This window comes from Marmota marmota, unplaced genomic scaffold (genome assembly GCF_001458135.2).
Source record: "Marmota marmota marmota unplaced genomic scaffold, marMar, whole genome shotgun sequence".
Classification (NCBI taxonomy): domain Eukaryota; kingdom Metazoa; phylum Chordata; class Mammalia; order Rodentia; family Sciuridae; genus Marmota; species Marmota marmota.
The window spans coordinates 1,770,631-1,781,617 of NW_026000240.1; the positions used below are offsets into that span (position 1 = coordinate 1,770,631).

General features: G+C 40.5%; 1 long non-coding RNA gene across 2 annotated transcripts in view; it reads left to right on the top strand.

Annotated features, from left to right (window-relative positions):
- The first annotated feature begins 4,710 nt into the window (after positions 1–4,710).
- Positions 4,711–10,987, top strand: part of LOC125613580 — a 13,890-nt gene continuing 7,613 nt past the window's right edge. For both annotated transcript variants that reach the window (XR_007344138.1, XR_007344137.1), the window contains exon 1: positions 4,711–5,090. This is a non-coding gene — a long non-coding RNA (uncharacterized LOC125613580). The remainder of the gene's footprint in view (positions 5,091–10,987) is intronic.

Here is a 10,987-nt window from a genome sequence, read left to right on the forward strand (position 1 = left end):
CCTCGCTCCTCTGCCACTGCCAGCACCCCGAATCGCGGCTCCTGGGCGGAGCTCGGCGTGCCAGGCCGCGGCGGGTCGCCTCCCGCGTTCCTCTGGGTCCCCGCCCCGGACCGGAGGGACGTGTGGCCGGCGCGGTACGACGCTGCCCCCTGGCGAGAGAACGTTCCACTAACTTCCCGGGTGCCCCAGGGAGGAGAGTCCGCCAACCGCCTTTCCTTCCAAATCATGTTTTTGGACGCTTACAAGCAAAATCCTTCCACTTGTGCTTTCCTTCATGCTTCACAGCGACGCTCACATAAAAAAAAAAAAATGCAAACAAGACCAAGGAACTACTTTATTGAGCTATTATTTATATAAAATAAATACCATAAATTGTTAGTATTGTATACAGTCTCATAACTTTTGGCTGATGAAAACACCAGATTGGCCGGTGCCCCGGTTCGAGAAGCGCATTACCAGACCCAAAACAGTCCCCTGCTCCTTTGCAGTCAGTCCTTCATCCCTCTTTACCTGGGCTCCAGTCATCCACTCTGATTTTTATTCCTGGGTCTGCCCCTCTGACAATTCCATATAAATAGGACCAAACAGTATGTGCTCTTTTGTTTGTGATATCGGCCCCCCTTTCTTTTTACTTTAGCACAATGCTTTTGAGATTCACCCATGTGGTTGTGTGTGTGTTGTATTTTCCTCTGACTTGTTCTTGAAATCCCCATCTGGACACTGGTTATAAGCAGCCTTGTCTTGACAAGGCTCCAGGGAATTTGGTCTTGAGTGTCCATAGTGTGTTTTCCACCAGATACTTCTGTACACTCGGAGATGGCCTAATGCTTAAGAGTCTGACAGGTGACCCGTGTCTGACCTGTGTCCAGTTTATTCCAAGGTAGATGGCTCTATGAGAGTCCTGGCCAGAGAAAAAGGTTCTGGGGTGTTACTGCAGTAAGGCCAGACAGAGCAGGCAATGCAATACAGCCCATGGAATAACAAAAGTTGTATATTACTTATAAACCATGAGAGGAGAGGGGTGCTGATGAGGGAGTTAGGTAGCTCATGGGGGCCTTGTCTCAGCCAGCAGCTGGGAAGCAGAGAGGGATGGATCTGTGGGCAGGAGCCTTTATTGAGATCCAAGGTGTTAGTCCCCAGCAGGTGTTCCAAGAGGGCTTCTACTTGGTTTGTTCAGAGCCAGCAGGCTTAGGTTCTATGCTGGGACTTAGGAGCAGTCACTATAGCAGATCTATGCAGTCCATGGAGGGTGTGGGGTTCGTGGGATGAACCCTGTAGCTTGTATCTCTCTGTCTTGTCAGTAGGGGGTTACCAGGAAGTGGTTACAGCAGAGAGGACAAGATATCTGGATTGACTGTATTGAGGAACTGGGGGGAAAAAAACAGTTGTGCACTGTCAGAGGTGGCCAAGCCACGCTGGGGCAACATTAAGTTTCTCATAGTCACTGGAGTGGATGTCAGTAGATCCCTTCTTGTCATTGGTGAGTAGTTTGCCATTGTATGGGGACACCACAAGTTGTTTATCCATTCGAACACTGCGGACGCTGGGCTCTGAACCCCTCAAAGGTTCAGAGAAGGCATCCTCTCAAAACTCCAAAAAGGACCCTTGGATTCTTTCTAGTTGCAGGATATTGTGAATAAAATGGACTTACACATTCCATAAAAGCTTTTGTGTGGACTTATGTTTTCATTTCTCTTGGGTAAGTACCTAGAAGTGGATGGGCTCGCTGGTTGTGTGGTGAGTCTGTTTTTAATTTTATAGGAAGCTGTGAAATTGTTTTTCAAAGCAAGTCCACTATTTTATATCATCACCAGCAGTGCCTGAAAGTCCATGGCAGCCTGTGGTTTGACTTCGCATCTTAATGGAATCTTGCAAAGAACCAAATTTCTAGTTGTGACAGCATTCAATTTATTAAAACTTTTCCTTGCTGGCTCATACTTTTTGTCTTAAGAAATCTTTTTACCTTAATATTTTCTTCTAGAATTGAAGCACTTTTTGCTTTTTGTTCAAGTCTCTGATACATTTGAATTAACTTTTATGTATGGTTTGAGGTAAGGATCAAGACTCATTTTCCCCCATATGGATATTCATTTTCTTGAACCAAAGGTATTTGAAAAAACTACCTTTCCCCTTTGATTTATTTTCATACCATTACCAAAACCCCACTGTGTTTAGTCTAGAGGTAAGCAGGAAGGCCTCTAGACACCTAGGAAGGGGCACCAGTTAATCCAGGCCAAGAGCCAATGGCAGTTTTGTTTGTGGGTTGAATGGTCTGGGTGTGGAGGGGTTGGGGGAAATGTGGGCTAGAAGCAAGCAACTTGGATGGAGTGAGGCCCTACCCCACTCCGGAGTGTGTACTTATCCTGGGAGTGATGGGGGCTGCTGAAATGTTTTTGTCAGAATTATAGTTAGATTTGCAGTTTAGATAGTTTATGCTGGTTGCAAAGGAGGATTAGAGGAGGTCAGAATGGAGGCAGCCTGATCAGTGAGGAGGCTCTGTTTCTTTTGGGGAGGTACTGGGACTTGAACCCAGAGGTACTCTACCACTGAACTACATCCCCAACCCTTTTTATTTTTTTTATTTTGAGACAGAATTCTGCTAAGTCACCCAGGCTGGCCTCGAATTTGAGATCCTCCTGCCTCAACCTCCCAAGTAGCTGGGATTACAGGCATGTGTCTCCAAGTCTAGCTAAGGATGCCGTCTTTCCTTTCCTTTCTTTCTTTTTCTTTTTTTGCATGGGAGGATTGAACCCAATGGCACTTAACTATGGAGCCACATCCACAGCCCTTGTTTTTTTTTGTTGTTGTTGTTTGTTTTTGTTTTTGTTTTGAGACAGGATCTCACTAAATTGCTTAGGACCTTACTAAATTGCTGAGGCTGGCCTTGAAATTGCAATTCTGCCACAGCCTCCCAAGTCATTGAATTATAGGTATATGCTACCACGCCCTTCTCCAAAGAAGCTGTCTTGATAGTGTAATTGAGAGAAATGACAGGTAGAGAAATGTGTTTGTCCAGTTTGTTGCTAATAGCACAATACCACAGGCTAGGTAAATTATGAAGAAAAGAAGTTTCCTTTGGTTCACAGTCTGGTTTGAGGTTGATGGGCTGCATCTGATGATAGTTTTCTGCTGGCAGAATCTCCAGAAGGCACAGAGGATCTCGTGGTGAAAATCAGGGAGTACTTGTGCCCATATTCTCTAGTCTCTGTCCCTCTTCTTGTTCTTGATTTTTCTTCTTTTTTAAAAAATATTTTTTCAGTTGTAGATGGACATAATATCTTTATTTATTCATTTATTTTTATGTGGTGCTGAGGATCAAACCCAGTGCCTCACACATGTGATGCGAGTGCTCTACCACTCAGCTACAGCCCCAGCCCTGTTCTTGGTTTTTCTTTGTACTCCTTTTCCTGAGATTGGGTCCTATTATGTTTCCCTCTAACTCCTGACCTCAAATGACCATCGTGCCTCAGCCTCCCAAGTAGCAGCGACTATAAATGGATGCACACCACTGCTTCTGCTTCTGCCCACTTCTTATAAAGCCACCAATATTTAATCATAGAGGTTCCACACTGCTCACTATATCTAACCCTAACCACTTCCTAAGACCCTACCTCTAAGCACCACAGTCAGATTAAACTTACACCCCCTAATGCCTTATCATGGGGATTAAACTTGAACATGAGTTTTCAAAGGGGATAAACCATATTCAAACCATAGCAGGAAATTTCCTCTGGTTATCTTTTTAAAACTTTGACTGTTGTACCTTGTTTACATATTTAAAACAAATTCTGGGAAATTCAGTAGGTAGAAGCCACAGGACTTGGTGACTTTTGGAGTTAGAGGGAAGGAGGGATGTTCTGTCTGGGTGCTTTTCAGCCACCTCTCATGCTGGCTGTGCTGGCTGTGATGTCCCTTACATCCCTGGAGCCTCATTTTTCTCATTTAAAATAGAGATAATAATAGTGCCTGCCTGTTACCTCAGGATAGCTGTATTGTATACCTGTACAGAACTATTACCATAAATGCAATAATAACATTTAATTATCTGTGCAAGTAGTGGGAGCTGTAGGAATCAGTTACTCTATTGTCACCACAGTCATCATGAATGAAATCAGCTGCTTTCCTGCTCTGACCACTGGGTGGCACCACAGATTGATTCTGTGGCTGCTCTACCTTCTTTTTATTTTTTGTAGATCAAAACCAGCAAGTTATTGGCAATTTCATATGATCATATGATTCTATCTAATGTTGAGAGTGTCTCCTGCCTTGAGATGTTTCTTTTCAGCTTTATCACAACTAAACACTGATCTATGCAATGGGTTCTTTGGCTGGGGCTCCTGACCAGCCATTAGAACTCTGTGCAGCTCAGAGGCCAGGCCTGTGTCCATGGTGAGGGTGGCCAAAGCCTTGGAATCCTCCCAGTAGTTAGTGGGACTTGCTGCCAGAGGTTTGGAGTCAAGGGCTCATCTGTGCAGAGAGGAAAGAGCTAGAAAGACCATCTCAGAACTAAAGAACAGAGCCGGGTTCATTGGCGAGTGCCTATAATCCCAGTGGCTGGGGAGGCTGAGGCAGGAGGATCTCTAGTTCAAAGCCAGCCTCAGCAATTTAGTGAGGCCCTTAGCAACTCAGTGAGACCCTATCTCTAAATAAAATACAAAAAAAGTTCTGGGATTTGGCTCAGTCATTAAGTGCCCTCCCCCATTTAATCCCTGGTACCAAAAAAAAAAAAAAAAAAGGAAAAAGAAGAAAAGAAAAGAAAAAAAGAATTGAAGGACAGAGGCTGGTGATCCCAAGGATCTGATTGCAGAAGTGTAGGCCTCCTATTGGACAGTGATAGAAATTTCTTTGCTGAGCCCAGGAAACTCTGAGGATACACCATGGTCAGGTGAGCGTGACCTTTTGTTCCTTGCTTCTTGTCCCCCTAGGCAGAGCTGATTTGAGGCCCCCAGCATTGTGAAAGAAGTTGAGAAACATCAAAAAGATCTCAGATCATTAACAGAATTGACTGGTGACCCTGGGAGTAGGAGTGACTGCTGGAAGGCTGGGTGAGGCCTCAGGCCCTGCAGCTCCCGGTCCAAGCAGGTCCTCAGGTAAAGAGCCCCTGTTTGATCTGAAGCTCAGCAAACCCCACATTAATTGTGTGTGTGTGGGGGGGTTCCTTTGGGTGCTTTGCCTGATCCTCTCCAGCAAAGGGCCTAGAATTTCTGTGTGTAACTTGGATGTATTAGGGGATGGGAGCGCTTCATGAGCAACACTTACATATTTGTGCACTTATTTAATGTTCTTTTCAGAGAGAAGGGCTCAGATACAGTGGTCATTGTTTAGAAAAACATAATTCACAGATTTTTTAAAAAAATTTTATTTGTTTTAATTAGTTATACATGAAAGTAGAATACATTTATGCACTTTGATATATCATACATAGATGGGATATAATTTCTCATTTTTCTAAGTGTACATGTTGTAGAATTATATTGGTCATGGAGTCACATAGATACATACAGTAATAATGTCTGTTTCATACTATCTTTCCTATCCCCACATCCCCTGCCCTCCCCTCCCATCACTTCCCTCTACCTAATCTAAAGTAACAGTATTCTTCCCTAGTGCCCCCGTCCACTCCCCCCACCTCCCCGCCTTATGGTGAATTAGCATCCACATATTAGAGAAAACATTCGGCCTTTGGTTTTGTGGGATTGGCTTATTTTGCTTAGCACGATATTCACACAGAGATTTTTTTTTTTAAAGTTACCTGCCAGAAATATAAGTATATATTGGGAAACTGATATAACTTATCATATTAATATATCAAAAGAGAAAAATGATATGGCTATCTCTGCAGATATATATTTTTATATCTCTACAGATTGTCCCCCCCACCCTCAGTCATATCACATTTTGAGAAAGTTCACGTACCCAAGTGGGGCACGGTGGTGCACACCTATAATCCTAGCTACTAGGGAGGCTGAGGCAGGAGGATTCCAAGTTTAAGCCCAGCCCGGGCAATTTGGAGAGATCCTATCTCAAAACAAAAAGTACAAACTTATGCGGGTGAAGTTTAGTGGTAGATCACTTGCCTAGCAGGGGTTCAGTCCTCAGTACCACAAAAAAGTCCACTTACTCTAAGTTAATGTATGAATTTAACAAGAGTTCAATAGAAATAACAGGATGTTTTGGCAACCAAACAAATAAGAATATTCAGGACAAATGAGAAGGGAACAGGTTTACCAAAGATCTAATACAGCTATAATAAATAAACCAGAGTGGTACTAGAATAGGAATAGACAACTCGATAGAATATAATAGAAAATACAGAAATAGATTCAAATACAAAGGAACTTAGTATATGATAAAGTTGAAATTTCAAATCAGTGGAGAAAACCCAATAAATCAATTATAAAACTGTTACATAAGCTGTCTGAATAAAACAGGATGGTCATCAATACCTCATACTTTACAGCAAAATAATTCCCATGTGGACCAAATATGCCAATGTTAAAAAGTGAAACCACAAAATACAAATGAAGCAATGAAAGAATTAAAAAAATTAGTTTTGGAGCTAGAAAGGCATGGCTAATTCTAGCACAGTACCCAGATTCCTTAAAATTAAAGGAGGAAATTAACTAGGTAAACAAATTGACTATGGCAAAAGATACCATATCAAAGACAAAGATAAAAACATTAGGAAAGAAAGACTGCATCCACAGATTCATACAAAAAGCTCACTGTGATACCATTTCACCACTGGTCTATAAAAATTATAGTCTGATAATTAGTTACCAGGGAGATGGGTACTTTTTTTTTAATAGTGGTAACTGGGAATTAAACCCAGGCGCTCACACACACTGGGCATAGCACTCTACCACTGAGCTACATACCCAGCCCTTAAGCTGGGGTTAAGAATAGTTTCTTTCTTTTTTTCTTTTTGTGATGGATGCTTTCTTACATTGCATGGTAAACTGGTAAAGCAATTTGCTATTGTCTATGCAAATGCTGTTATTATTTTAAAAGACAATGTTTATTTTCTTTATATACATTATTTCCATTTCTTACTCAGCATTCCCTCCTTTATCTTGTGTCTTGCAATGCTCTTCTGTGCTCACTGTTTCCTTCCTTTAGTGCAGGTTTCTTGATGGTAAACTCCCGTTTCTCATCCCCCTCAATCCTGAAAGACTGTCTCACAGGTTCATAATTCCAGGCAGACAGCTATTTCCCATCAGCACTGACAAGATCATACTTTCATCTCCTGTTCCTGCTGCTAAGCAGCCTGTGTCTAATTATCTGTCTCGTGTAAATGACCTGTCCTTTCTCTCTGGCTGGCTTTAAGATCTTATCTTTGTCTTTTGTTTCTCAATTTTACTGAGATGTTGCCTGCATCTTGTGGATTTATCATGAATTTCTTATTATATATCCTGCTTGATATACATGATTGTTATGAAACCTCTAATATCATGTTTTTCACTAGTTTAAATTTTTTCATAGCCGTTATCTCTTTAAATATTTTATTTTCTATTCTCTCTATTCTGCATTTTGAGGATCTAATTATACACACACACACACACACACACACACACCTTAATTATTGCCTCCTTTGTGTTTTCCTTCTATTCAGTTCTCAGTGTTTTGCCATTGATAGTCTGTTAACTACTAATTCCTCAATTCTCTCTTCATCTGTGCCTAATTGGTATTTTATTGAAAGATTTTTTTTCATTTCAAAAGCTTTTCTTTGTCTCTGCAGTCCTGATAATCTCTCATTGCCTGATAATCTCTCTTCTACTTATATGAATCATTAATATATGTATTTTAAAGGTTTTTTTAGTGGGAGGAGGGTGTACGGAGGATTGAACCCAAGGGATCAATAAGCCACACCCTCAGTCCTTTTTATTTTTTGTTTTGAGATAGGGTCTCACCAAGTTGTCTAGGCTGATTTTAACTTGTGATCCTCCTGCCTCAGCCTCCTGAGTAGCTGGAATTACAGCTCTATGCCATCACACCTGGCCAGCTTTATCTTGGTATGTATATAGGTGTGGTGCTGGGGACAGAACCCAAAGCCTGGTGCATGCTAAGCACACACTCTACTACTGAGTGACATCCCTGCCCCTTAAGTTTTTTGTTATTTGTTTGTTTGTTTGTTTTTGGTACCAGGGATTGAACTCAGGGGCACTCAACCACTGAGCCACATCCCCAGCCCTGTTTTATATTTTATTTAGAGACAGGGTCTCACTGAGTTATTAAGCACCTTGCCGTTGCTGAGGCTAGCTTTAAACTCCCAATCCTCCTGTCTCAACCTCCCCAGCCACTGGGATTATAAGCATGTGCCACTGCACCCAGCTCCCTTAAGTTTTTATTTTGAAATAGTTGTAGGTTTGCAGAAAAATTGTAAAGGTGATACAGGTAGCACAGCTCTGTCATGATAAAGCCTATTAACTGTGGGCTGTTTATCAAAACTAAGAAATTAACATTGGCATATCACTATCAACCAGTGTTCTGATTCAGATTTTACCAGTTTTCCCACTAATGTCCACTCGTACCAAGTTCTCTCCAGGATACCATGATGTACTCAGTCATCATGACTCCTTAGATTTCTGCAATTGGTGGTGGTATCTCAGTTTTTCCTTATTTTTCATGACCTTGGTTTTTGAAGAATACTTGACCAAATGTTTCACAGAATATCTCTCAGTTTGCATTTCTCTAAGGTCTTCTCATGGTTTCTCTCAGGCTATAGATTTGGAGGACAAACACCACAGAGGTAAAGTGCCCTCCCCAGGACATTGTATCAGGAAGTACATGATGTCAACACAATTTATTATTGATTAATTAATCTTCTTCATTTGGTATAGGCAATGTCTGTCAGGATTTTCCACTAAAGTTATTATTTTCCCCCTTTCAGATTCTATTTGTTATTATTAATGCAACCTATACTCAAGAGGCAAGTAATTAAGATCCCCATTCTGGAGGGAGAAGTATCAAAGAATTTGTGAACGTATGTTAAAACCAGTACTGTAATTAATATAATATTTTAGAAAACATACTTTGAGTCTATCCAAACATCCTGACTCTCCTTAGAGCTTTGCTCACTCATTTTAGCACTTATCTGTGGATCTCACCTAAGGGAATTATTACTATAATTATTTTGTTGGTTTCTTCTTCATGTTTTTACTCCAAATTATTCTGTGAGGTAGATTTGTCTCTTTATTTCCATTTATTGATTCAATTATCCAGGGGCACTTTACCATTGAGCCTCATCCCCAGCTGCTTTTTTATATTTATTTAGTGACAGGGTCTTGCTAAGTTGCTTAGAGCCTCACTAAGTTGCTAAGGCTGGCTTTGAACTCGAGATCCTCTTGTCTCTGATGGGATTACAGGCATGTGCCTCGGTGCCTGGCCATTTTCCATGATTTTTAAAAAAATCTTTCAAACCAGCAGAAGAAAGTTAAGCCTTTTAATCAAATCCAAGAAAGAAAAAAAATTAACAAAACATATGGTAAGTATAATATATGATAAAAATAAGTTTTAGTGTGACAGCATTAAAAATAATTATAAATAAAATGTCATTCACTATAATATACAAAAAGTCAGTAAATATCTAGACAGAAACTCTTAGTCTTAATACTTAGACTATAGGGAGCACACCTAAAATGACAGGAAAAGATTGAAAAGATAGAATAAAAAGATATATCAGGCAAATATAAACCAAAGGAAGTCAGAGTAGCAATTTTAATAGCTAATAATAGCTGGGCACAGTGGCATATTCTTGTATTCCCAGCTACTCTGGAGGCTGAGGCAGGAGGGTTGCTGGAGCCCAGGAATTTGAGGCCGGTCTGGGCAACATGGAAGACTCCATCTCAAAGGAAAAATAAAAAACCCTAATAAAATATAATTTAAGGTAAAACCCAACGTATTGACAAAGAAGGACATAAGATATGGTAAAATGGTCACAAACATGTAGGTACCCAACAGTAGTCTTAAAATATGTAAAACAACAACTTCAGCCATAAAAGGAATGAAATCTATCATTTGCAACAGTGAGGATGGAATTGGGGGAAATTATGTTTAAGTGACATAAGCCAGGCACAGAAAAAAAGCATGCTGTATGTTTTCACATCTGTGCCAGCTAAAAAAATATATCACAAAGAAGAAGAGAATAGAACAGCAGTCCTCAGCCTCAGAAGTGTGTGGGTGGAGGGCTGAAGAGAGGAGGGTTGACAGGTAAGAGGTGCAGCTGTCCAGGAGGAATAACTTCTTAATGTTCTGGAGCACCGTGGAATAGCTATGGCTGCCAACAATTAACTGAATATTTCAAAATAATAGAGAAGATTTTGGGTGTTACCCATACAAAGAAATGGTAAATGGTCAGGAATGGTATGGCACATACCTCTAATCCCGCATCTCAGGAAACTGAGGCAGGAAGATCACAAGTTTGAGCCAACCTCATCTATTTTAGTGAGACTCTGTCTCAAAATAACTTGGGGTGTAGCTCAGTGATAAAGCACTTGGGATAAATTCCCATACCCAAAAAAAGAAATGATGAAGATAAATGTCTAATCAGATATGCTAGTTAGATAAATGTCTCATCAGATATGCTAGTTACCATGATCTGATGAGTACACATGGTATACATGCATTGAAATGTCACATTGTACACATAAATATGTACAATCACTATCTACCAATTAAAAATAAAAATATATTACAGGGCTGGGGATGTGGCTCAAGCGGTAGTGTGCTCGCCTGGCATGCACGCGGCTCTGGGTCCGATCCTCAGCACCACATACAAATAAAGATGTTGTACGGGGTAAAAATGGGAATTCATAACCCACTTGAATCAAATGTATGAAATATGATATGTCAAGAGCTTTGTAATGTTTTGAATAACTAATAAAAAAGAAAATAAAAATAAAGATGTTGTGTCCACCAAAAACTAAAAAATAAATATTAAAAAATTCTCTCTCTCTCTCTCTTTCTCTCTTTAAAATATATATATATA